Consider the following 27,961-nt stretch of genomic DNA (forward strand, 5'->3'; position numbering starts at 1 on the left):
AAGGCACCCAGCCAGGTTTATCGTCAACAAAGCACAGTACTAGCACCTGGCAGACTCTACGAGGATACTAAGACATGTATGCCTGTGACAATGGATGCAGCTCAGTCAGCAGCGGGATTTTCTGCTGGCCAAAGACACTCCCTTTGAGACACATCTTTACTAGGGTGTCGATAAATCTCCGTTAACTCACATGATTAACTCAAAAAAATTAATCACGATTAATCACAGTTTTAATCACACTGTTAAACAATAGAATACCAATTGAAATGTATTAAATATTTTTGGATATTTTCTACTTTTTCAAATATACTGATTTCAATTACAACACAGAATCCACAGTGTACAGTGCTCACTTTATATTATTTTTTTTTACAAATATTTGCACTGTAAAGACAATAAACCAAATAAATAGTATTTTTCAATTCATCTCATTCAAGTACCATGGTGCAACCTCTTTACCATGAGAGTGCAACTTACAAATGTAATTTTTTTTTGTTACATAACTGCACTAAAAAACAAAACAGTACAAAACTTTAGAGCCTACAAGTCCACTCAGTCCTGCTTCTTGTTCAGCCAATTGTTAAAACAAACAAGTCTGTTTACATTTGTGGGAGATACTGCTGACTGCTTCTTATTTACAATGTCACCTAAAAGTGAGAACAGGTGTTGGCATGGCACTTTTATAGCTGGCATTGCAAGGTATTTACATGCCAGACATACTAAACACTCGTATGCTCCTTCATGCTTTGGACACCATTCCAGAGGACATGCTTCCATGCTCATTAAAAAAATAATGTGTTAATTAAATTTGTGATTGAACTCCTTGGGGGAGAATTATGTCTATGGCCCTGTTTTAGCTGCATTCTGCCATATATTTTGTGTTATATCAGTCTTGGATGATGACTCAGCACATGTTGCTTGTTTTAAGAACACTTTCACTGCAGATTTGACAAAAAACAAAGAAGGTACCAATGTGAGATTTCTAAAGATAGCTATAGCACTCGACCCAAGGTTTAAGAATGTGAATTGCCTTTCAAAATCTGAGAGGGATGGGGTGTGGAGCATGCTTTCAGATGTCTTAAAAGAGCAATACCCCAATGTGGAAACTATAGAACCTGGTGGCATCTGACTCAGATGATGAAAATGAACATGTGTTGGCTGCTCTGCTTTGGATCATTATTGAGCAGAACCCATCATCAGCACAGACACATGTTCTCTGGAAGGGTGGATGAAGCATGAAGGGACATATGAATCTTTAGCGCATCTGGCACGTAAATATCTTGCGACATGGGCTACAACAGTGCCATGCGAACGCCTGTTCTCACTTTCAGGTGACATTGCGAATCAGAAGCAGGCAGCATTATCTACTGAAAATGTAAGCAAACTTGTTTGTCTGAGCGATTGGCTGAACAAGAAATAGAACTGAGTGGACTTGCAGGCTCAAAGGTTTACACTGTTTTATTTTGAATGCAGGGGTTTTTTTGTACATAATTCTACATTTGTAAGTTCAACTTCCATGATAAAGAGATTGCACTGCAGTACTTGTATTAGGTGAATAGAAAAATACTTTTTTGGGGGGGTTTTTTACAGTGGAAATATTTGTAATCAGAAACAAATATAAAGTGAGCACTGTACATTTTGTATTCTATGTTGTAAGTGAAATTGATATATTTGAAAATGCAGAAAACATCCAATAATATTTAAATGGCATTCTATTATTAACAGTGTGACTAACAGTGATTAATTTTTTTAACCACACAATTAATCGAAATAAATTTTTTTAATCGCTTGACAGCCCTAATCTTTATACACCAATACAAACAAGTTGCATATTACCCCTGATGTATCAGGGTGCCACCCATTGCCTTGTACCTGTTGGTTTGATCAAAACATCTCTATCCTTCATGCTGTCATCCTGACTTTATCCTTAAGGATGGGTCAGTGTATTCCTTTTATCTTTGGGGAATGTGCTGGTATCAAGGTGTTCTGGTACCACCCTTCCGGAATGTGCTTGCGGGAGTGCTCTGTGCCCGGCACCTCTCAGGAATAGGTGTTTTTGCAATATCAGCCCTGCGCTTGCTCAATTCTGTGAGCAGGGCCTGCCTCTTGCTCACAACCTGACTTTGCTTCATATTGGCAAAGTTTTGACCACTACTTTAGTTCAGGCCTCATACCAGGCCTCTGATACAAGGACTTGTCTCAGGATCTCTTCCTACTGCACATGACAAAGGCGTACAAAGAGTAAATGTCCTTGAGAAGGAAAATTGTGTGCGTCTGTGACAGGTTGAGTCACAGAAACCACCTTGGGACTGCCACCTGATGTGCTGGGACTACCTCTGAGCCTGTTTTCCCTGCCATCCTAGGACTTCAGTACCCTGCCTTGTTGAGCCAGACATGCTAGCCTGCTACAAGAACAGGCCAAGGTCTGAACCACATCCCCTAAAAGCTGCAGGCTTAACTGAAAACAGCTTAAGAAGTGCTCCTGTCTCCAGCACCCAGATACTCAGTTCCCAATTGGGTCCAAACCCCAAATAAATCCATTTTATTTTGTGTAAAGCTTATATAGAGTAAACTCATAAATTGTTCACCCTCTATAACACTGATAGAGAGATATGCACAGCTGTTTGCTGCTCCAGGAATTAATTACTTGCTCTGGGTTAATTAATGAGTAAAAAGTGATTTTATTAAATATAAAAAGTAGGATTTAAGTGGTTCCAAGTAATAACAGACAAAACAAAGTTTAAGTTACCAAGCAAAATAAAATAAAACACGCAAGTCTAAGCCTAATACAGTAGGAAACTAAATGTCGGTAAATCTCACCTTAAGAGATGTTCCAGTAAGCTTCTTTGACAGACTAGACTCCATCCTAGTCTGCGTCCAGCAATCACGCACACCCCCAGAGTTACTGTCCTTTGTTCCAGTTTCTTTCAGGCATCTCTTTGGGGTGGGGAGGCAGCTGAAGACAAAATGGAGGGGCTTTCAGGGCCTTCTATATCCTTTCTCTTGTGCAACATCACAGCCACAAGATGGGGTCTCTATCCACCTGGGCAGGTCACACATCTACAAATGATTCAGCTTTTTGCAGGCCGAGGCCATTGTTTACATGTTTGTTTGAATGTTCCCAGGAACGTTCAGATGTGGATTGGCGTCTCCCAAAGTCCATTGTCAGTTAAGGGTTTCTTGATTGGCACTTACTGAGAATAATCCTTTCTCAAGAAGCTGACCAAATGCTTCACTGAAGCTACTTAGAATCAAACAAATACACAGCCAATATTCATAACTTCAAGTACAAAAATGATACACACATGCAGATAGCATAATCATAACCAGCAAACTACAACCTCCCATAGATACCCCACTTGGCCTCCTCTGGACAAGACCTGGTGCAACTCTAGGATCCTGGCTGCAACAATGATCTATACAGTCACAGTTCATGTCAAAAATGACACAACATCTATTCACCCTTCCTCATAACACAAGAGGAGGAGGCTGGCCAATGAAATGGAAAGGGAGCACACTGTAAACTGATAAAAGGAAAACATATTTTTTCCATAATAAATGAAATAATTGTGGAACTAACTTCCTCAAGATACTGAAGGACTCAGCAGTATTTAAAAAAGGATGACACTTTTTAGCAGGGGTCAGCAACCTTTCAGACGTGGTGTGCCGAGTCTTCATTTATTCACTCTAATTTAAGGTTTCATGTGCCAGTAATACATTTTAATGTTTTTAGAAGGTCTCTTGCTATAAGTCTATAATATATGACTAAACTATTGTTGTATGTAAAGTAAATAAGGTTTTTAAAAAGTTTAAGAAGCTTCATTTAAAATTAAATTAAAATGCAGAGCCCCCTAGACCGGTGGCCGGGACCCACGCAGTGTGAGTGCCACTGAAAATCAGCTTGCATGCCACCTTCAGCACCTGTGCCATAGGTTGCCTACCCTTGCTTTATAGCGATAATACATCAGACAAAATTAAACACTATCACGGGGGTGCAGGATTCAGGCTCTATGCCATCTACTCGCTGAGCAGCCTCTCTTGGCCATTCACCAAACCAGCCATTGAACCTGCACTGGGTGATTTAAGCCCCTAGAATCTGAACAAAGTCCAGGCACTGCAACTGTCTTCGGGCCTCTGGGCACAGTCTTGGGGTGCAGATCTTCTACCTAGCACCTACCCCTGTGAGCAACCACTGGCCAGCCCCTCAGACTCTCCCCAGTGTTTACACACTCCCTCTCCCAGAACTCCACCCAAAGGTGCAAGGCTCCTGGTTTACCTCTTTAAGGGGCATATGGTAGGTGTGACACATGGCAGGTAGTGACACAGTGCACAGGATTCTAACACAATATTGCCCTTCCTTTGATAGCATGAGAAACATACAGAGCTAGATGAAAATAATAAATGCTACTTCACTTTTCCACCTCCATTTCTTCACCACTCCAGAGCATTCTTTGGCTGGAGTCCAGGTCCTCTGGGCCATTCAGGGTCATCCTGCTGCAGTGCATGGCTTGGGTTCTGAAACATGGTGCCTTCTCCCCACATACACAGAGCTTGCCTCCTCTGACCTTGGCTGGTCTGTCCCCGTCCCCTCTCCTGCCCAAACTGCCTACATGGCTCTCTTTGTCTTCTTGACAGGCCTTTCATAGCCCTTCACTGCCTTGGTTAGGTGACTCTCAGATCAGCCTCTTCCAGTGATTCTAGATCCTTACCAGGTGACTGTCATTGCTTGGTGACCACTCCCCTGATATACCATTCTCCTGGGTAGAAGCCAGCTTGTTTAGAGGGATTCCACATCAATGGGTGAGTGCTTAAGTCAATGACCCTCTCTCCACAGCCCTGTATCATGACCTGCTGAAATTTCAATCCAACATCGAGGTATCAGAACAGAGATGTGAAAAACCCCACATCCAAAATGGAGTCTGCAGCCTGACACAGGTACATATCGGGAGCCCTCCGATATCAAACAGAACTCATAAATTGTACCTACAGAGGCCCCAAATCTTCACACAGAGATTAGGAACAAGCTGTTCCCTAGGGACAGGTTATTAAGTAGATATTTAGAGCAGCAACTACAGTATCATCCTCTGAAACATTTGGTACTGACCACTGGGAGCAGTGGAACGCAGTCTGATGCACTACAGAAATGCCAGGTGTTCCTACTGGAACATCCATAAGATTTATAGAAATCAGGGTTTTTCAGTAACTTGCCAGCACATGATATGGCAAGTGAACTCTGGGGGCTAGAGAGCAAACACATGGTTTAACACAGATTTGCAAAGAGAATAATCTGAAATATTTTTAATTGATATCTAGGATGCATTATTTTCATATTAGGGCTGTAACAGAGACTTAAGAGCAGCACTGACCATTCAATGCCCTGTCCATTTTAAGTCTGCAGTAGACTATTTTAGACCAATTATTTATTAGCATTATAAGTAAATGAGTTATTAGCATTCAAGGATTCTATAACAGTCAATTTGTTCCTCCGCCCAGAGCCTTGAAGTGCCTATTTTACAATTTCTTAGACATGTAACCATAGGAACTAAGTGGTTGCCAACATAAATCTTTATAATTAATGAGGATAAGCTTTCATCCTGTTGAGTAATATTTAAATGTATACCAAGCAATAAAGTACATCTCCAGGAGTGCGGTATTTTGATTGAAGTTGGAAGCCGACTCACAGTATGTAGCACTTCTAGTATTGGCTTAGCTCCGTGTTTTGTGAACGGTGCCAAAAACTGCCTTTGGATGGAAGGTGGATGAGGGAGGCAAATTCTCTGTCTTGGTCTCCTCCTTTTGTGCTGCTCAGGCAGAGAAAAGGATTTAGAAACCTCCTGACATTCTGCTGCAGAGGATATCTGGGTGTGGAGGAGCAAAGCCAGCACCATTGCTTCCCTCCCTGCCGGGGACATGTCAGGGGCAGAGAGGGAAGTGTGTGTGCATAATATACCCTGGAAATCCTCACCTGGCTCTGGATCTAAGGGAACATAGTTTAAAGCTGATAGTAAATAATACAAATCAGAAATTAGGAATTGTAGAAAATTGATAAGGGAAGCCAAGGGACAGAAGGCAAGCTCTATGGCCAGTAGAGTTATGGACAATAAGAAAGTTTTAAAAATGTATTAGGAACAAAAAGATTCCTGAGAATCCATTACTAGATGGAAAAAGTAGAATCATCAGTAATAATACAGAAATATTTACTCAGCACTTCTGTTCTGTATTTGGAAAGGGAAATAACCGAAGATGCAATCTCATCATATGCTAAACAGAAGCTACTAAAGTTAGACATTTTTAAATCAGCAGGTCCAGATACCTTGCATCTGTAAGTTCCAGAAGAGCTGGCTGGACCTTTAATGTTGATATTCAATAAGTTTTGGAGCACTGTGGAAGTTCCAGCAGCCTTGAGGAAAGCTAATGTGCCAATTTTTTCAAAGAAGAAATAGGATGACCAGGTAATTATAGGCCTTTCAATCTGACATTGACCGCAGGCAAGGTAATGGAGTGGCTCCTATGAGACACAGTTAACAAAGAATTAAAGAAGGGTAATGTAATTAATGCAAATCAACCTGGGTTTCTGGAAAATAGATCCTGTCAAACTAATTAGATTTTTTTTATGAGATTACAAGTTTGGTAAAATAAAGGTAATAGTGCTGATGTAATACACTTAGACATCTGTAAGGCATTTGATGTGGTACTGCCCAACATTTTGATTAAAAAACTAGAATGATATATAAGTAATGTGGCACACTTTAAATGGATTTTAAAAATAGCTAACTGATAGGTCTCAATATGGCTGAAATGGGGATGTGTTTCAAAATGGGCAGGTGGTAAATAATGAAGAGGACAGATTCAGAGTGATTAGGAGCTCTTGATAAATTGGCCACAAGCAAATACTATGCATTTTAACAAGGCTAAATGTAAATGTATACATCTAGAAACAAAGAATGTAGGCTATGCTTACAGGACGGGAGACTATGTCCTGGGAAGCAGGGACTCTGAAAGAGATTTGGGGGCTGTGGTAGATAATCAGATGAACATGACAGTGTGGTCAGACGAGCTGATGCAATCCTGGGATGCAGAAACAGAATCTCAAGTAGGAGTAGAGAGATTATTTTACCTCCATATTTGATGCTGCTGTAACCAAGGCTGGAATCCTGTGTCCAATCTGGTGCCCACAGTTCAAGAAGGATGTTGATAGATTGGAGAGGGTTCAGAGAAGAGCCATGAGAATGATTAAAGGATTAGAAAACATATCTTATCGTGACTGAGCTCCTTGAGTCTATCTTTTTATCTTAGCAACGAGAAGATTCAGGGGGCGGCTTTGATTACAGTCTGTATGTAGCTACATGGATAAAAATGGGCTCTTCAATCTAGCAGAGAAACTTATAATACGATCCAAGAGCTGGAAGTTGAAGCTAGACTAATTCAGACTGGAAATGAGGTATAAATTTTTAACCATGAGAATAATTAACTATTGGAACTGCTCATCAAGGGTCGTGGTGGGTTCTCCATCACTAGCAATGTTTAAATTAAGACTGGGTATTTCTCTAAAAGCTCTGCTGTGGGAATAATCTTGGGGCAGAGTCCATGGCCTGGGCTTTACAGAAGGTCAGACCTGCTCCCTCATGGCCTTGGACGCTATGAAAGATCAGACCCCAGGAGCAGAGAATCAGGGAGCCATAACCAGCACACAGCAGACAATCAGCCTCAGGGAGCCTGTCTACTTGTAGATGTGTCCTATGCTCTGCCTATGGGGCCAGGGACAAAGCAAGACCACAACCTCTTGTTCTTGAATCTGACACTAGTTCAAATAGCTTCCTGCCTGCGTTGAGCAGACTCCTGTGTGCGGCTGCTGCTCTGGGAAGCCTGTGATCTGTCTGAACCCAAGGGGTTCAGGGACAGAAACCCCATAGAGATATGTTTGCACAGGGCCACCCAGAGGATTCAGGGGGTCTGGGGCAAGCAATTTCGGAGGCCTCTTCCATAAAAAAAATACTATATTCTCGTGGGGGCCCCTGTGGGCCTGGCGCAAATTGCCCCACTTGCTCCCCCCCCATGGGCAGCGCTGGGAAAAATAAACCTTCTGCATCTCGGCACAAATCCAGTTTTGAGAAAACTTCTTTACAAGGTATCACTGGTTCTCAGCATCAGCTAGTGCTAAAAGGCACTAAAGCTCATTAAAAGGGTTGGACAAATATGTGCCATCAAAACTCTTTCTGGATCGAAAACTAGGGGTATTTAAGAAGGAGGAAAAAAATCACGGACAATGTCTGCTTTTCTTCAAAATTTGTTGTGATTTTTTTAATTGAAAAGCTGAAATTAGTCTGCTATAACTTGAATATGATTTGGGGTTTCAGAAGTGTGTGGCCAAATATCTGCTGCTTGCTGTGTTTGATTGTTTAAAGAAACAATAAAAAAATTCTGCTTAAAAAAAAATCCAAAATTTTTTGAACCACCTCAGCTTGTGACCAAACACCTGAGCCCATCCAGTCAGAGATTTTTCCAGGTTTCTGATACGCTACTGGCTTCCTTGATTCATATCTGTCTCCACAACTTTGGGTTCATTTAGGTTAGAATATAAGAACAGCCATACTGGGTCAAACCAAAGGTCCATCCAGCCCAGTATCCTGTCTACCAACAGTGGCCAATGCCAGGTGCCCCAGAGGGAGTGAAGCTAACAGGCAATGATCAAGTGATCTCTCTCCTGCCATCCATCTCCACCCTCTGACAAACAGAGGCTAGGGACACCATTCCTTACCCATCCTGGCTAATAGCCAGGGCCGGCTTTGGACCAATTCCACCAATTCCCTCGAATCAGGCCCCATGCCTAAGAGGGCCCTGTGCCCAGTGGCAGGGCTGCCAGGTGGGGCAAGTGGCCAAGAATCCCTTCCCTGGCTAGAGGTTCCTTTTTAATTTTTACTCACCCGGCGGTGCTCCGGGTCTTCGGCACCACTTCAGCGGCAGGTCCTTCAGTGCCATCGAAGACCCGGAGCAAGTGAAGGACCCGCCTCCAAAGACTAGAAGCACCGTCTGGTGAGTACAAGCCCCACGTGTTTTTTTATGTGTAGTGTTTTTTTTTTTCAGTCATCCCTGTTGGGGCCCCGTTGAAACTGTTCGAATCGGGCCCCGCACTTGCTAAAGCCGGCCCTGCTAATAGCCATTAATGGACTTAACCTCCATGCATTAATCTGTTTCCTAGAGACTGGCTCCATGGGGTCCCTCACAAACTGGAGATGGTTACTGGGGGTTTGTCTTTAGTAGAGCTTACGTACGTACTCCACAAACTGAGCATTTGAGCTTGTTCCAAATCTGGGATGATCCTATGTTGTGAAAACTGAAATGCTCAAAATAGCACATGCATGAGAATGGACATAGGGTGTTAAAATTAAATTACCCCAGGGGTTCTCAAACTGGGGCTCGGGACCCCTCAGGGGGTCACAAGGTTATTACTGGGGCCGCGAGCTGTCAGCCTCCACCTCAAACCCTGCTTTGCCTCCAGCATTTATAATAGTGTTAAATATATAAAAAAGTGTTTCTAGTTTATAAGGCGGGGGGGGGTCACACTCACAGGTTTGCTGTGTGAAAGGGGTCACCAGTACAAAAGTTTGAGAACCACTGAATTAACCCCTCTGGAGCCTCAGGAAATGTAGGGGAGGGGGGGTCTCCCTTGGTAGGGTTGGGAAGGAGGTAGGTGGTGTAGGATATTGCTCTTCTCATGTGAACCCTCCCCCAGTGGCTAATTTTAAATGAAGCCACCCTCCCCTGACATGAATCTCCCTATGGCACTGAAATTAAATATAGACTATCATTTGGCATTTGGGAAGTGAAAGGGATGGGAGCCCTAATGGAAAAGCTAACAGCTTGGCTCTTCTGCAAGCCTCAAACTGCTGAATGAGCTTTAGGGTAGGGAAGGCTGTGCCTCCCAAACAGCCTGGCTCTGCCCCCTATCCGACTCCCACCCACTTCCTGCCCCCCAACAGCCTCCCCCTCAGAATCCTCAATCCATCCTGCTCCTTGTCCCCTCACTGTCCCCCAGAGACCCTCCACTACCACGCCAGGACCCCACCCCTGCTCCCTGTCCCCTGACTGCCCCAACCCCTATCACCCCCTCGCTGAGTCCTGACAGACCCCTGGAACCCCCCCCCCATTCCCTGTCCCCTGACCGCCCCCCCAACCTCTGCCCCCTCCCTGTCCCTGGGACTCCCTTCCCCTTGGCCAACCCCTCCGGCCCCGGCCCCGGCCCCTTACCCCTGGCTCCCTTCTCACCCGGAGCCTCAGCGCATCCAGGAGCTTCGCTTGACAAAGGCAGCATGTCTCCGGCAGGGCCTGAGCTCTGCCCCGCTCAGAGCCACATGGGCAGGGCTGCGAGCTCAGCCTGGAGCTCGCAGCCCTGCCCCCTCATGGGACGCTGTCCGGGACGCTGCTGGATGGGCTGAGGCTCCGGGAGAGGGGAGGGGAGGAGACGGGGCTGGGTGGGGCCAGGGAGGGAGCCTCAGCCATGCTCATGGGGGCCCCTGCGGAACCCGGGGCAAATTGCCCCACTTGCCCTCCCCTCTGGGCAGCCCCGTGTTTGCACCCGGCCATCCTGGGTGTGCACGTATCATGCCTCAGTTTCAGGACAGCGCAAGAGAACTGTGACAAGAGGGCCTAGGTGTCCTTTCTATCCTCATCACAATGGTACAGAGACCTGCAGTAAGTTCCCAGCCATAGGTCTTTCTCTAACCTCCAGGAGCTGTGGGGTCACCGTCTTCATTGTGCCTGATTATCTCCATGGGCGGGTGATTCCCAGAGGCTATTTTTTCTCTTCCTGTCAGGGGGTTTGCTCCACTCACTGCTGTGGCATCTCCTTATGGCTCATCTGGGGATCAGCTCACCACGGGTGTGACATCCTCCTACGGTTTCTCTGGCCCTTGTCCCGATCTCTCATTCTGCTTCCTCTCTTACGTTCCACAGACTGCAGCCCTTCCTCTTCGTGGCTGAGCCCTCGGCCAGGTTCCCCCCGTTCTGAGTAAAAAAGTCTCTCTAGCCAAACTGCCTCAGGCAGTCTTCAAAGTCCACTGCACTGTCTGTGATCCCCACCCCCCCGCAGTGGCTTGTAGGGGAGCCCAGGGCTGCTCCCTCCACTCTGCATGCCAGCGAGGGACCCTACATTCGACAGCTGAGGTCCATGCAGGCTCACCCTGGCTGCTGTTTTCCACAGGCTCCTTCCTACTCTTTTCTCTCAATGCTGAGAGCAACGGCCAACTCCCTCCCCCTGTGGCAGCCCCTTTCTGCTCTCCTCTCTCTGGCTTTATACAAGCCCAGCCTGGCTTCAGCTTTGGTTAGGGCTGTCTATCTTCACCCAGGTGCAGCCCGTCCTGTCCACTTCCCCTCTGGAGCCATTCTAACCCCTTCTGGGGTGGTGTAGGGTGAACACCCCATCACTCTCCCCAATCAGCTGCACGGGTAGCAGGGCCCTGTTTCCAGGAGCTGTTAATCCCCCAGCACAGATCCTTTATCTCCCATTTGGCTATGGCAGAGGGGCTGCAGTTTGCTCCATAAGTGGAAGTCTCCAGCAACCCAGTGAAATATGTCCTACAGCTGCTCCCCTGGAAGGAAGAGGGGACTCAGGGTGAGTGAGGCTGGGTGAAAGCTGTGGGAAGGCAGCAAGGGAACACTGCCCTGAAGGTTCACATGCTCAGCACCAGCTGCAGCATAATTACACTCAGTCGTTAAAGGAGAAAATGCACCCCACCAAATCCACTTGCAAACAGATTCTTGGGGCCTCACCACCCAGGCCCACGTCTCCTTCGGGTGCCTTTCCTGATTCTTGGTGCTCTTTATGTGCAGTAGGAGCAGCAGCTCCCATGATAACTCACTGTGCAGGCCAGCACACAGCCGAGTGCCTGGCAGCCCACTGAACCGACAAACAGCATCTGCATTAAAGACCCAAGCTGTGCCCCCCGCTCCCAAGTCAGCCAGAGCTGGGAGTGTTATGGAGGCAGCAGGCTAGAGTCAAACCATACATCATTCTCTAGTCAACATCAGGATAAAGGGGGCATTGAGGGCAGTAGTAAAAGGCTCAGAGGATACCTCGCAAAACCGCCTCCTTCTCTCACCACTCTAGGAGAAAAAAAAATCTACCCAGCTCAAAGATACCACCCCTTACCAATACGTAAGTAGAGCCCTGGCAATGTCACTCTGCTGATCGTATGCATGAAAGGAAAGGAAATGGAATTTATTCTGCAGATTGGTCTGGGATTTTCAGAAGAAAGCAGGAACAGTTTCCCAGGCAATGGGATTCATTTGGAAGGAAGCTGTCAGAGCAGATCTTGCCACTCATGGTTTTCATGGGAGGGGCATGGCATATTTATCTGAGTGCATGGGCTTCTTCTAACCTTCAGCCTTTCTGCTCAATAGCCCCACCAAGAGAGCAGAACATTTAGCCACAAGCTTGTTTTCAGTATGTGACCATTTTTTTTTTTTAAGGAAAAGAATAATTAAACCCCAACCAGCTAAGCAGACACACTCATTACAATTCAGTCAATGACACTTTAGCAGGGACAGCTGCTGGATGGGCTACAGGAAAGATGGTCTACAAGAGAAAAGAGGATTTGTGCTTCTAGCACTTGGCTGGGCTCAGGAGATTTGAATTCAATTCCAACTCTACTCAGACTCCCCGTGTGACCTCAGGCAAAACACCTGATCTATGACTCAGTTCGCCAGCTGTAAAAAACAAACAAACCATGCATGATAATATTTCCTTTCTGACACCTTTTCTCTTTTTTATTTAAATTGTGAGCTGTTTGGGAGAAGGGACATTCTCTCGCTATTTATATGTGCAGCACCAGCACAATGGGACATCAATTTCATTTCGGTAACACAAATACATGACAATGAACAAGAACATTTGAATAGCTCACATCATTTTGTAAATGGCAGCAGTCTTTTCAGCAGCTTGCTCATTTTCAGGAGGTTCACCAACTCCTCAGCATCCTCTAGATTTGAGCTGACCCACCTTTAATTCAATCCAGGAATAGAGTCACTGAGAGAGATTGTCACACAAGATAATAGGCTCCCACAGCTAGGTGAATGCTTAGAGAAAGACACTTATTTGAATTTTTATTTGGGAGGATTTAATGAAATGCTGTCAGTTCAAGTTTAGCTGCTAATTTAAGTTTTATTTAAAGAAGACTTTGAAAGCAGTAAAGCCTTTTAAAAATATCTTACCACAATAAAAATGTTTCCATTAATTTTGAAAGCAAATTCCATTGGAAACAAGTTTTTTTAGAACAACATTGCTCTGAAGACTCTGTAACGCGAGCATTGTAGCATATGAGAACAAGCAAACAAAAGGAATGAGAAACAGATTGGTATGTTTACATTATCCAAACTGAGAAATCCAAGGCAAGCAACAAAAAGGAGAATACATTCTCTAAAACCCTTTCCTAATTAGCAATCTCAGGTGTTCGGAACAACACAGGTAAAGACAGTTATGACTGAGATGCTAGTTTTGGTCTAGCTCAGGCATGCTGATCCATCTGGGGGACCCACGGAGCTCACTGTTGGTGCATTTGTCGGGTCTATGCTTTTTAATCTGGCCTTTTTCCTGCAGCTGCCTTCCCCTGGCAGGTTCATCCACCTTGTCACTGTGTTGTTCTTGGTCACTGTGTTCCACAGAGATCTTTTATTTAAACAATTACATTTACATTAGCCCTTCATTGAAACATAATATAACACAGCAGTGAGAGCTGGCAGGATGTAAACTGCACCCGGACATGCACTGCGCTCAGGGCCGGCGCTTCCATTTAGGCGACCTAGGCAGTCGCCTAGGGCGCCAGGATTTGGGGGGGCGGCATTTTGCCACCCTCGGCGGCAATTCGGTGGCAGGGTGTCCTTCCATACTCCGGGTCTTCGGCGGCAATTCGGCGTCGGGGTGTCCTTCCGTGCTCCGGGTTTTCTGTGGCAATTCTGCAGCAAGTCCTTCACTTGCGCCGGGGCCCACCGCTGAAGTGCCCCGAAGACCAGGAGCTCAGAAGGATCCCCCCCGCTGCCGAATTGCCGCCGACCAGGAGCACAGAAGGACCCTTGCCTAGGGCACCAAAAACTCTGGCGCTGCTCCTGACTGTGCTGTCCCTTACCTTCCAACATGGACACCCGCCTACCCTCCATAATGTCAGCAGCTTCTCCAGCTTAACTGGCCGCTTAAGAACAATCAGGGTTTCTATTTTTCATCTCTCTAATTATGCCATCTGCAAACATTACCGAATTAAAATGTTTCCAGCTCCCCAGGACTTGCCTTGAAACCTCTGGTGATTTTAAGGCCTGTAAAATTCTTTTCCTTTAACGATCTGGCAGTGATGATGGTGAGGTGGGAAAAGGAGAGTCTGGCATTTCTTTACTTGTAAACTATTTTTGATGCATGAACATATGTTAAAACATGTACAAAAACGTTAATGATTGTCAGCTAAACGAGACGGACTCCCAGGAACAGAAATATACGTCTCAGCCCTCAGGTGAATTGGGAATAAATAGATGACCTCTGCACTGTGCCCCGAAGGTTAAACCCAGGCTGTGTTCTGCAAGCGGGGGGAGCTGTTATTTTTCCATACAGAAGGGCACAGAGGTGCACATTAAACAACGTATTTTAAATTGAGACGTGCAACAAAGGAGGAAAGGCTCCCCACATCTCCGGGACGGATTCTGTAAATCAAAGGAGCTGGAATCCAGATCTGCAGGGACAAATTCATCCCTTATACTGAGGTTGTCCCAGCTGGTGCCCAGCTACCAATATGGGCCATCCTGACACCCAGGAACAGCTAGCACGTGGGAACACCTCTCCATGCCTTCCTCCTGCAGGGAATGCCCTCCATTGGAAGCAGCTTTTACAGTAGGGCCCAGCAGAAGGGTGGCTATGCCATCTCTGGGCCTGTGATGGCTTTACATCCAAGCTGGCATAGAGTGGCCATGGGGCACTCATGAACGACGCCCTTTCCGGACAGAACACAAAATGGCAACTGCCTCTAGCCAACAACTAGGAATTTAAAGGTGCAGTACATAAAATCCCACATGACACCAGTGCAACTACTTACACCACAGCTGTGAGCCCTGGATCTGAGGCCCTCCACTGAGAACTGCCTGTCGCCAACCCCTAGACAGTCAAATTTGGGGCACTTAGCAGGAAAGCAACTGCTGATCTCACAGTCCTAAAAACAAACCCAGCATTGCAAAAATGCTCTGTCAGCAGGGATGTCCTGGCAGAGATGAGCCAGTCAAAAGCCATATTGTTCCCCCCGCTGAAATGAATCAAGTGAAATAACTGTTTAAAATGAAAGCAAACGTTACAACTCCCTCAAAAATAATAAAAAAGAATATATAAAAACAAATCACTGTTGGCTTCCCAAAGCCAGAGTGTGACGGAATCCTTCTGTCAGCAGACTGCACGTTCTCTACCAAACAACTCAAACACCAGAAAAGCCCTGGTCTCAGATGACAAAATAGGTTTCTCTCTTTGAACTCTGTCATTATGCTTTCAGTCCCCTAAGACAAGGGTTTAGCACATGGGTAACACAGTGTGTAGTGTGTGGCTGGCCCCGTCCAAGCTCAGCAGCCAAGCCCAGCCCTCAGTCCACATTTTGCAAATGTCTCCATCTTTATATTGGACTCAACCCAAATCCCAGATTCTACCCCCTCTTCACTTGGGGTGATAAGAATCCATTTTCAAATGAGACGGTTTGAGTTCATCTCTGTTCGGTCCCAAATCTGCACTGTGTGTGTAACTTAAGGACCTCAGTGGGTGTTTGGGGAGCACAAGGAATGCAGGATTGGGCCACACGTAGAAGATTTGGTGACACCTAGGTCCCTTCTGTCTTTTGCCTGCAGGATGTAGTTCTTTGTGAGGCTTCGTGTGGAGGCGGCCTGGGAATGACAGGAGGCCAGACTAAACAGTGGGTCCTTTCTGGCCTTAAACTCCATTATAAACCTCGGGAAGTGAACAGTAGCATAGCAGCTCAGATGACTTCATTTCTCTTTTGTATGGTGAGACCTTTGCTGGACAGCTGCCCGGGGTCAGGTGGCTACTGGTCAGGAGCAGCATCTTTGTCTGTGTCAGGCCAGTAGCTCTGCCTATTGGTCAGGGGGCAGTAGGGTGACCAGGTAGCAAGTGTGAAAAATCAGGACGTGGGTGAGGGGTAACAGCACCTAGACAAGACAAAACCCTGACTATCAGGACTAGCCCTATAAACTCAGGACATCCGGTCACCCTAGAGAGTTAGCCACACTGCGCTCTAGGCAGACTCAGGTCCAAAATCTTTACACTCTCCCTCATGCTCCTCACTTGCATGAGATTTTACAAGATGTTCTGGTTTTTGGCTTCTTCCACGTTTCTAGGGTTCAGTTCCATGAGGATTCAAAGGGATTATGTTGATTGTTCACCAGCTCCATAGCTCAAGCGGTGCTCGCTGGAAGGATGGTGTTTCTCAGTGAATACGAATGTAAGGGGACCGTTGCCCCCTTACTAACATTCAGTGGGAGGGGTTGGTTGGCTAGCTCCCAGCACTAAAAGATTGGGGAGAGGCCAATGCTGCAGGTCAGTCTCAGCCTCTGAGCCTGATTGACAGTGTGGGCAGACTAATCAGGGAGTCAGCAGTCCAGGGGGGTCCTGGCCTCCGTTTGAGCTGGAATTGCCTGGATCAGACAGAGTGAGGCTGAGATAAGGAGGGGGGGGGCCCGAGTTGAGCTGGGGAGCAGAGCTGGGCCAGATCCAGAGGGGCCAGAAAAGCAGCTCAGGAAGCAGGTCAGAGTTGGGAGCAGAGCCAGAGGTGCAGCCCAGGGAGAGCAGATCCCGTGCTGGAAGCAGAGCTGCAGCCCCAGTGCCAGTGTGGTGAGGAACTGGGGCCAGCCAAGAGGGGACCTTGAGCAAAGGGTCCAGAGCAGAAGGACACCCCCAGCAAAGGGTCCTTGCAGGCCAGACTGGGAGGGGGATCTTAACCCGACGGTGGGTCTGACGCTGGGAAGAAGGGTCCCACCACCCAAAGCCCGGAGGTGCGTGGCCACCACCATTGCAAGTGTCTAACCTGCAGCATCCCTGCAGCACAGCCAGAGCCTGAGGAGACCTGGGACCTACAAGGAACAGACTGTGAAGTGCCCTGACGTCCAGAGACACTGCTTGTGACGTTCCCTGCCACAGAGCAGGGCCAGGTGTTTTCCTTTAACCTTTCCCATTTTTCCTTATTCTTTTCTTTAAGTTAATTGTGAAGTAACCAACTTGTATTTGCTTTAAATTGTATGATGTGATCAGTGGGTCAGGGAGGTGCCCAGTGCAGAGAGAGCATCCTGGAGCAGGGATGCCCTAGCCCCTGTCCCAGGCAACCACAGCAGGGTTGGAGGTCGAGCCCCCCAGGAATCCTGGGCCCAGCCTTGTCGGGGATACGATGACTCTGCCAGACAGGAGAGTGGAAGGGGAGTTCTCGAGGGCAGGGAGGCCTCTGGGTAAAGGAAGTGAGAGCGAGGACTCAGATCCTTTCATTAGCCCACTTCACCGGGGTAGCGCAGAAGCCAGGGAAGTTCCCCACAGTAGCAGGACCATTCCCTCGCTTACACGGAGAAGAAAAGGATGAGCTGCCTCTGCCACATTTATTATAATGTTAAAAATACTAGAAAATTAACCACAGGAAAGCAAGTTAAACTGTATTCATGGAAAGAACAAAAATTGAACTCAGTAAAGTTCAAACAGGAGAGGAGATGTTTTTTTTAAAAATGAGGGTAATTAAGCATTGAAATGAATTACCACGGGAAAAGGCAAACACTCCATAACTCGGAGTCTTTAAATCAAGACTGGGTGTCTTTGTGCACCCACCATTTGTTGGACTGAACCCTGGAATGACAGAGAAGTCCAAGGGCCTCTCCTAGGCAGGATGGAGCAGCAGTAGTAAACATTGATACTGTGAGGTCACACACATCGCAATGAATCTTCTGACCTTAACAGCTCTGGAGTTTGTGAAAATGAATCCGACCAGTTACCTTTCTAGTTCTTCACTGCCACCACGTTAAAGCTGAGTTACCCAGTGCTCGGGTTGGCTCAGGATGGGTCCCAGGGAGTAATTACATTCGATAAGGACCAAGCTATAACTATTTTTATGATATTTCACTTTCTCTCAAGCATATTGGAATCAGACACAGATACAAATAAGATACTTTAGTTTAGCAAAATGCAGAACTATCATTGTTTATCATCTAATTAAACTTCCAGCTGTTACATTTATTGTAATTTGATTTACTGGTGCATTCTGAATGAATCATAAACATATCTGAAACAAGAAGCTACTACAACTGTACACAGTGATATAGAAAAGAACAGCTGCTTCCTTACCAACTGGAAAGCAATCTGCAGTTTATTTAAATAACACATGAATTATTTATAGGTAGGCTCTAGTACAGAAGTACTGACGTAAAGACTACTCAGAATAGAAAACAAAAGCAAAATCTAAATGTGGCTTAAATGTCAACAGATCTGTAACAAGTCTACAGAAATATTTCCCTTGTTTAGTACAATAAATTAGATTTTTTCCCCAGTTGGCATTACTTTTTCTATGCGAAAGTCAAGTGATTGATTAGGATACATAACTTCCAGCATCCTAAATATTTTCAGCATTGATTTTGAGCCACCGTTTAGTTGAGTAAATTTAGGGTTTAATCTAATGAATAAGGTAAGATGAAAAGCTTTTAACAAAGTCAGTCGCCCCCAAGTGCTGCCTCTGGCTCAAGCATGGCTCTGAGCCACCTTGGTCCAGTTTCCCCTCTTCAGATCTCCTCAGTGAACGCCACCCATGGCCGTCTCTCTGGTTGAACACTCCTCCTTTGGGTCTGGGCTAATTAACATCAAAGTTGAATACAAAACTCGAAGTCTACAAAGTCTTCCTCGCTTTTAGCAAGTCCTGCCCAGCCCTCCCTAGCTGGAATGTTCTTTTCTTCTTCCCAGGAGCTGCTCTCCTTCCCTCAGCCCTCTGTACCCGGTCTCAAATCAAGGGTCTCCTGACGGAGGTTCCTGCTCACTGCAGCTCTTCGGCAGTCTCTGCTCCAGCTTCCTCTCCCCGTTTCCTGTTCCTCTCACTCTTTGTAGAGACTTGCTGCCCTTTGTCAGCCCTAACAGGCCTGTCTGCACTGCAATTAGACACCCCTGCCAGCTGACTTGGGCTCACAGGGCTCAGTCCATCCCCGTGACTCTATCCAAACTGGTTTTCAATAGGGATTGGGTTTCTGGTGGACTAAAGGGTTTGCAAAGTGTCTGCTTCCTGTGGAAAATGTCATTTTTGTTGAAAAGTTTCTGACCAAAACCAGGACATTTTGGTTATTAGACAAATATTTTCAGATTTTGTTTTTTTCAACAAAAAGTCAAAACTTTCAGCGGAAATGTGGGTAACAAACAAAAAAAAGTTATTTTCATAACAATTTTCTGCAGAAAAAGCATTTTCTGACACGCTCTACTGCTGGGGGCAGAGAGGTAGGGTAGTACAACTCCTGTTTGTTTGATGGGAGTTGTGCTTGAATACAGACAGCAGAATATGACTCAGCGGTATTGTTTAATTTGAATTCAAACTGAAATAGGGAAAGTTTGAGATCAGGGCTGGATCACATGCATCTCCAGCAGCTTATTCATTTACATTTAGGGTAAGATTTGAGTTGAGGAGCATGAGACCAAATTAGAGTCAGATTCAGATTGGAGTATGACAGTGTTGAAATCTCTCCAGCAGTTCTCACAAGATTTCAGCCTAAAATTGAAGTTCTGCCAGTGTGAATGGTGGAAATTTCCCAGGAGCACCTGCTTTCAGGACATTTGTACAGTTTTAGTTTTGAAATTCTGTGGGCATGGTTCACACAAGATATTGGCTGAATATGAACCAGAACTAGTAAATTCAGCCCTTCTAGTTTTGACTCATACCTTAAAAGGGAAACTAGGGAGATAGGAACAGATTTTGGAGTCCAAACCTAAACATCTCCTGCCTTGAAATCCCAAGAGATTTGGAGTCACGGTTCTAGAACGACTTTCATTACTATGCAGATCTGCGGCTATGCAGAGAGGCAGTGCGGAGATCTAGTGGAGTTGTCTGGTCACCACATATGTTGCAGTGAATGCTGAGCCCACCTGACTTGCCAATAATGGAGAATGGCTTGAGCACTGTAATTTAAAAAAAAAACAGGACTTACAAGAGTGGAAATCAGTCCGCTCTTTGCATCCACCGCCAGGCAGGGCTGCTCCACTGGCATCACACCAGCTGAAGAACACGTTTCTCTAACGACGTGTTTAATTGACTGTGCTACTGGAGATGCATCAGAATGGCCCAAAATGAGCATGTTATTACTTTATTTTCCTGACACAGTCCACCCCCAGGTACACCTATAGCACACTACTAGTTTTTTCTGGCCAGCATAACCAATATAGATTTAGTATCTCTCTTTGTTAAATAAGAGGAATGTTTACAATAGCTTCTGGCTAGAACATTTACCAAGTGAGCGCCTCAATTTGTCTGTCCCTGTCTGTCTCCCTCATTAAACTTCTATGGCAACCAAAGACTAACTCTGTCTCTCTCCTGTAATCACAGTCGAAACATGCTCGTGACTCAGTAATCTGCTTCTGAATATTGCTGTTATTTTCAGCAGCTCTGCTGATGCCCACATTTGGTGCAGTTTGCATGATCATGCAGCTTGCAGTTGCCAACATGATTCTTTTTTTCCTTTGCCTTTGCAGACTCCTCTCCATTGTGAAAAATAATGGGATAAACAGCCAACCTATCAGGCCGAATTTAAATCATAAGAGGCTTATTCACCAGAATGGAAAACTCTGACAAGCAATTTGTGTCAGCCTCATTCAGCATGTCAATAGAAGACCTATGCCTCACCAGAACTAAACACTGACAAACAGGCGGGATCTGGAACCCCAGATTTTAAGCTAAGAGGAGTTCCCTGAAGATTTGAGGCTTGTGTCTTGAGCACAGCCATTGCTAATGCACAGGGAATAGTGTCAGTGCAATCCAGGGGTTATTATTCACAGCATTGTAACACAGTGCATTCTGTAACGATTAACTAGTAGGTAAGAAAGCAACTTTCTCAGCAGTATTCACCATTAGACGTGTCTGTTCCAACCAGTTCTGCATGGCCATACAGAAGCCAATACAACAGCCAGACTTCTAGCTTTAGCTCATTGCTCTGAGAATGAGAATTTTTCCTAGAGTTTATGCATTCAGTAGAGCTGTGCAACACTCAGGCTCCCATTTGTTTTCTCTCTCTCCTTATATTTGTCAGGATCAATTTGCATTCAGTGACAATGAGGGTTCAGACACCCCCCACATAACATCCAACCAAGGCAGTGTAACAAAGGAGGCATGAAACAATATTTCCTGGGGGAGGACAGCACTCCACTGTGGTTTTCTTTGTTTTCTTTTTTAGCTAGGTTTTCATGGCCTATCAACCCAGCCGGTTTGATTTCCAAGGTAAATGGTAGGGCTAAGGAAGAGTTTTCCTATTAGGCAAGTGCATTTTTGTTTAGAGTCAAATGGAGCACAAATCTAAAACAGAGACAGAGAGCGATTCTTTATGGTTTTATGGGTAACAGTAACAAATTCTCTCATGCCCACTGATATGACCATTGTTATGCCCTTGAATCCCTTCACTAGTTCCCCATGTGTGTAATTACAAAATAGACACCAACAGGAACAATGTTGTAGTGTTAGAAAGTGTTTTTGGACAACATGGAAGACTGAGGAGAGCCCTATGCAGCACAGTTATCCGCACAGTTTAACCAGCAAACCCACAACACTCACCTACAAACATAACATCCATACACATACTGTGTTGTATAGAACTCTGGTAACAAATCCTAAAGGTCTCCTGTGATTGCTGGGAGCTTAATCACAGGAGCATGAGACTTTGGAAGAAGCAAATTTATGTTATAAACCTAAGGAAAGAAATATTTTAACACCAAGAAACAGCATTTTTTTACTCTTAAAATACAGTCCCTGATTTACTGACAAATAAGCCTAGAAAAGCATACACCAATAAACACCATGGACTGTAAATATAAATGAAAGAGAATTCTAAATGAGGCATTTATTTCTTCCAAGAACACAAAGGAAAAATGAAGCAGCATATTTCCTCTCTTGAAAAGTAATTCTATTTGATCTGGCACATTCATTCTTGTGTGTGTTTGTTTACAACTAAGGTAATTTGCTGAAAAAGTATGGGATTGGGGCAGATACAACTGGGTCAAAATATTAATTTCTGCAACCCAAACTGAATCTTTAAAACCAAAACAATTGTAGCTCCTGGAATAAGTGAGAGAATAAAAGTGTGAGGACAAAAAATAATTTAGCACCTGATTAGCAAACTCTGCTACCTGTTTCTGTAATGTATATTTGTTTATTTACCTTATCTCTTTGTTTTATTTTATCCAAGTACACTATCATCATACTAATTTGGAGCATGTCCATTTTAGGTTTTAAAAGTGGGTCAGTGCACCCAGAAAATTCACACCAAACTGCACTTCCTGAACACACATAGGCAGACTTGTCAAAATATTCTCATCAGCTGAGTAAATTTTTGCTGGGAGCAAAAACAACAGCCTGGAAAACCCAAGTGCCCTGCAAGCTATCAATTAGCCTTTACATTACAATAAACTTGTGTCAAAGAGAAATTACTTCCATGTTGTGTAAAGAAATATTGCTCTGCTTGAACTTAGAGAAAGGTATAGCTTAGAAAAAATCTGTGGAGACAACTCCAATCTCCTCTTTAGAAAGAGAAATATTCTTGGCTATATAATCAGGATAATTGGCTCATATGAAAAATTCAACAACAAACTAAGATTTGCACTCCCCCACAATGAAACAAACTGTGCCTCTGAACAAAAGGTACCTGCAGCGAGACTCTTCTGCTTTTTCTGCTTCAGAACTGGGCTCTTGTTCAGAACAATGCTACAACATATGCTTAATTTTAAAGCACACAAGTAAGTCCCATTGAAGTCAATGGGACTTGACTATGGGTTCCCTTCCCAGCCCTCTCTGATCCCCTTTTGGGGTTAGTAGCACTGACAGCTGCACTGGCTAGGAGCAATCCTTGCACCTAAACTTGCTCAAGGACTGCAGGAGTGGCCAGCCTTTGTGAGGGGGTGCAAATTGATGGGAGGAGTCAGTCAGCCAGTAGACAGATACTGGGCTTCATGGACCTTTGGTCTGACCTGGTACAGCCATTCTTATGTTATGTTCTTATGATGAGATGATGTGCACAACAAGTTTATTGTCCTACAAAGTCCAGGAACAAAGCTGCATGTTCTTGCACACTGGCACCTGATCTAGTAACTAGCTCTGACCATGTATGCAGCTATTAATCACTGATGTAGCAGGCAAAGAGAGTTTGCTAAAGCCATCCAGACAACTACTTGCTGGGAAAGTTGGCTTTCCGTAGCTGTAGTGTGAAAACACCTATATGTGCCTGATGCATCTTTGTGCCCAGTAAGAGTTATGTTTGTCCAAAAAGATGGATGGAAGTTTTGGCTCTAACCATCAGTTCTGGGGTTTCCCCCACCAAATACAAGGGGAGTTTACACACTTTTCAGGAATGCCAGAGGTTTCATTCACTTTCTAGAATAAACAGCACCCAGCTAGCTCCAGAGACCATCAGCTGGGTAAGACCTCTCTGACTGCTTCCAATTCTTCACATCTTTCATCTGATTCACCGCTCTGTTTGTCACGTGCAGCACACTAGGGCCCAATCTGGTTTTGTCACACCCATTGCATTGTACAAAGCAAAGAATGGGTTACTCTCCTTCCAGGAGATTTTACAGCTGTAACAGAGACCCTGAAGTAATGATGGTGGTTTGATAGTTTGATAAATAAATCCAATATAATTCATGCAAATTACTAATGCAGGTTAAATAAATTATTCCTTTTTATTTACCTGTTGAGGTAGATATGAGGAAATCTCACTCAGCGGAAGTTGCAGCATTCTGTGATCTCTCTAAGTGAAATTAAAGGCATGTCACATTCCGATTTGTCTAGTGAGGCATGCCGCAGTCCAGGTGAAATGTCACAGCCAAAAAGCCAGCCTGGGAAATGTCCTTAGTTTAACAGCAAGGCACACCACATGCCTCTAAATGATGCAGGCCTAACTGTGAAATGGTGCAATCCATATTGATTGGCTATATAGTACTACTGAGCTACAAGCCATTTGTAATTAAAAGAGCTTTAAATAAGGTAGGAAGGGTGTGTGAAGTTTCTAAAAGGTATAATATATTTTCTGTTCATGCTATGTCTGTGGTGGCTTTGGGGCTTGTAATTTCAGCAAAAGATTTTGAATTTGTCACATAATTCTAATCTTGCTAACTCTGCCAAAGTCTCCAGTAAAGAAGTGAATTGGAATTAAAACTGGCTGAAATATTTCACCAAAACTTTTTTTTTTTGCTCTGAAAAATGCAGATTCAGTTCAACTGAAACTTTTTGCAAATGTATGTCAAATTTGCCAAATTGTTTTGGTATTTTTTTTCAATAAAAGATTTTGATTTTTCAATTCAAAACAATTTTGTTTTGAAATTTACTTCAATTTTATTTTAAATAAAGCTCAAAAATGAAATATAGCAGTTTATTTATCCAAAAATGGATTTTTTTTTTTTAATTTTACTTCTTGGCTCACCAAAAATTTCAAATGCTTTTCCAACCCTCCAATTTTTTTTTTTTCCTGAACAAGTGGAAAACCAACACAGCTCTGCTAGGAAGCTTGCTGTGTGTGGAACAGGTGAACAACACTCATGGAAGTTCATTTTTTTTTCCAAAGGGAAACCCAAACAAACATATGGGCATAGATTTACATCTGGTCATATTTGCCAGGTGCACATATTGGGAACCCCTAGCCTCTTGTAGCCTTTTTTAAAATTTGAATTGATTGATAGTCCTGTGTGAAACTAGTGTCCCATAGAGTGAGCTTGATCCTAGGTGGCCATAGTTTCAGATCAATAGGGTGAAAGTTACCCTTTAAGAACCTCTTAGATTGGGAGACTCTTAGGAGTGTGCAAAGAACAAATATAGTGACCACAAACACAGTTACAGGTAAAAAAATCTTGTATTACAAGTTATATTCACACACCCATCTACACATCCTGAGAAAGCCCAAGCAATAGCCAACACCATATTCATCCTCACCTACCCAAAGATAGTACAGAGTCTGGTGAATCTCTCAACACGTGGTCACCGATAGAAGGGTGGTTTTCCCAACGAGGTCTTACCTCAGAGTCTTCCCACTTTCACCCAACCAGAGCACCAATTCTGTCATCTTCTTCTGATCACGCCTAATACCCTTTGCATATACATGAGGTTTCCAACCTCCTTTTCCTTATCTGTACTTCTATACCTTGTAAATTTCAAGGCACCCCACTTTTAGTAAGTTGTTCTCTTAGTTCCTCTTTTTCTTTTTAGTGTCTTATTAACATTTACATACACATGTTCCCATGGTAACCTGCAGTAAAAGCAGAACTTTCTATGATGTTCCAATCAGGTGTCTTGCAGCCAAGACAATCTAGACAGGTACATTACAACATATTTCTGGCACATCACCTATTGGCACACTCTTTCCAGTAATCTTGTGACTTGATTGGCATAGGGTTATTCTTAGGTCATCCACTTATGTCAAGCTTCCTTAAGCCTAGTGTGACTAAGATGAAATCTTACATGTCACCACCTGTAGGCCTTGCATTAGAGTCAGTCATGCTTTACTTGTATACCTAATACACACTCACTATTCCTAAATACTTCTCAATCTTATACTCCCAAACCTGCCGCTGATTTCATTAGGGCCCTGTTGGTGCACAGATACATTGCTCTTCTTTGGAAAGAAATGTAGCCTAAAGTTTAATTTTGCAAGTGAAACCAGATCTCCGCAGTGACCTAGGAAGCCCATTAGGGTCACCAAAAGCCATCTGCCTAGGCATGTTCTGCACTTCATGACCAAAGCAGAGAGATGCGCCCTTCCTTTATTTCTAGCTATTCCTGTCTTCTTTTTTCAACAAAGTTCAGGCCCAACTCCATACTGTGCAAATGTTTCATAGAGAAAAATGTATTCAGAAAGAGTAAAAACATAAGAACATATGAACGGCCATACTGGGTCAGACCAAAGGTACACTTAGCCTAGTGTCCTGTCTTCCCACAGTGGCCAATGCCAGGTGCATCAGAGGAAATGAACAAAACAGATAATCATCAAGTGATCCATCCCCTGTCGCCCATTCCCAGCTTCTGGCAAACAGAGACTAGGGACACCATCCTGGCTAATAGCCATTGATGGACCTATCCTCCATGAATTTATCTAGTTCTTTTTTTAATCCTGTTATAGTCTTGGCCTTCACAACATCCTCTGGCAAAAAGTTGCACAGACTGACTGTGTTGTGTGTACAAATACTTACCTTTGTTGGTTTTAAAACTTCTGCCTATTATTTCATTTGGTGACCCCTCATGATATTATAGACCTCTATCATATTACCCCTCCTTAGTCATCTCTTTTCCAAGCTGAAAAAGTCCCAGTGTTATTAATCTCTCCTCATACAGCAGCCATTCTATACCCCTAATAATTTTGTTGCCCTTTTCAGAACCTTTTCCAATTCCAATTTATCTTTTTTGAGATGGAGTGACCAGATCTGCACACAGGATTCAAGATGTGGGCATACCATGGATTTATATAGAGGAAATATGATATTTTCTGTCTTATTATCTATGCCTTTCTTAATGATTTCCAAAATTGTGTTCACTCTTTTGACTGCTGCTGCACAATGAATGGATGTTTTCAGAGAACTATCCACAATGACTCCAAGATCTCTTTCTTGAGTGATAACAGCTAATTTAGACCTATCATTTTATATACATAGTTGGGATTTCCAATGTGCATTACTTTGCATTTATCAACATTGGTTTTCATCTGTCATTTTGTTGCCCAGTCACCTAGTTCTGAGAGATCCTTCCGTAATTCTTTGCAATTTGCCTGGGACTTAACTATCATGAGTAGTTCATCTGCAAATTTTGCCACCTCACTGTTTACCCCTTTTTCCATGATCATTTATGAATATATTGAATAGGACTGGGCCCAGCACAGACCCCTGGGGGACACCTCTATTTACCTCTCCATTCTGAAAATTGATCATTTATTCCTACCCTTTGTTTCCTATCTTTTAACCAGTTACCAATCCATTAGAGGACCTTCCCTCTTATCCCATGACAGTTTACTTTGCTTAAGAGCCTTTGGTGAGGGACCTTGTCTGCAAAATCTAAGTACATTATGTCCACTGGATCCCCCTTGTCCACATGCTTGTTGACCCCCTCAAAGAATTCTAGTAGATTGGTGAGGCATGATTTCCCTTTACAATAATCATGTTGACTATTTCCCAACAAATTATGTTCATCTGTCTGATAATTTTATTCTTTATGATAGTTTCAACCAGTTTTCCCAGTACTGAAGTCAGGCTTACCGGCCTGTAAATGCCAAATTGCACATTTGGTACAGAAGCTGATTTAAATGATAGGTTACAATTAGTAGTTCTGCAATTTCATATTTGAGTTGCTTCAGAACTCTTGGGTGAATACCATCTGGTTCTGGTGAGTTATTACAGTTCAGTTTATCAATTTGTTGCAAAACCTCCTCTAATGACACCTCAATCTGTGACAGTTCCTCAGATTTCTCATCTAAAAAGAATGGCTCAGGTGTAGGAATCTCCCTCACATCCTCAGCCGTGAAGACTGATGCAGAGAATTAATTTAATTTCTCTGCAATGGCCTTATCTCTGAGTGCTCCATTAACAGCTTGATCGTCCAGTGGCCCCACTGGTTGGTTAGCTGTAACTAGAGCTTGTTGAAAAATGAAACATTTTGAATTTCCAAAGATGTTTTTGTTTTGAATAGCTCAATATGTGCCAATTTGTCATCTTTCCATGATTTTTTCTAAATTTGTTACAGAAAAC

At 44.1% G+C, this 27,961-nt stretch overlaps 1 long non-coding RNA gene across 2 annotated transcripts; it reads left to right on the forward strand.

Annotated features, from left to right (window-relative positions):
• Nucleotides 1-1,241: 1,241 nt before the first annotated feature.
• LOC127056756 (uncharacterized) lies at nucleotides 1,242-24,467 on the forward strand. Of its 2 annotated transcripts, XR_007775898.1 has the most exons (4): nucleotides 1,242-1,375; nucleotides 4,835-4,935; nucleotides 20,726-21,067; nucleotides 22,469-24,467. It is a non-coding gene; the product is annotated as an uncharacterized LOC127056756 (long non-coding RNA). The 2 variants fall into 2 exon arrangements; XR_007775899.1 differs by lacking the exon at nucleotides 22,469-24,467 and having other exon boundaries at nucleotides 20,726-21,098.
• The last annotated feature ends 3,494 nt before the right edge of the window (nucleotides 24,468-27,961 follow it).

The sequence above is a fragment of the Gopherus flavomarginatus genome, chromosome 8 (genome assembly GCF_025201925.1).
Source record: "Gopherus flavomarginatus isolate rGopFla2 chromosome 8, rGopFla2.mat.asm, whole genome shotgun sequence".
NCBI classification, from domain to species: Eukaryota; Metazoa; Chordata; order Testudines; family Testudinidae; genus Gopherus; species Gopherus flavomarginatus.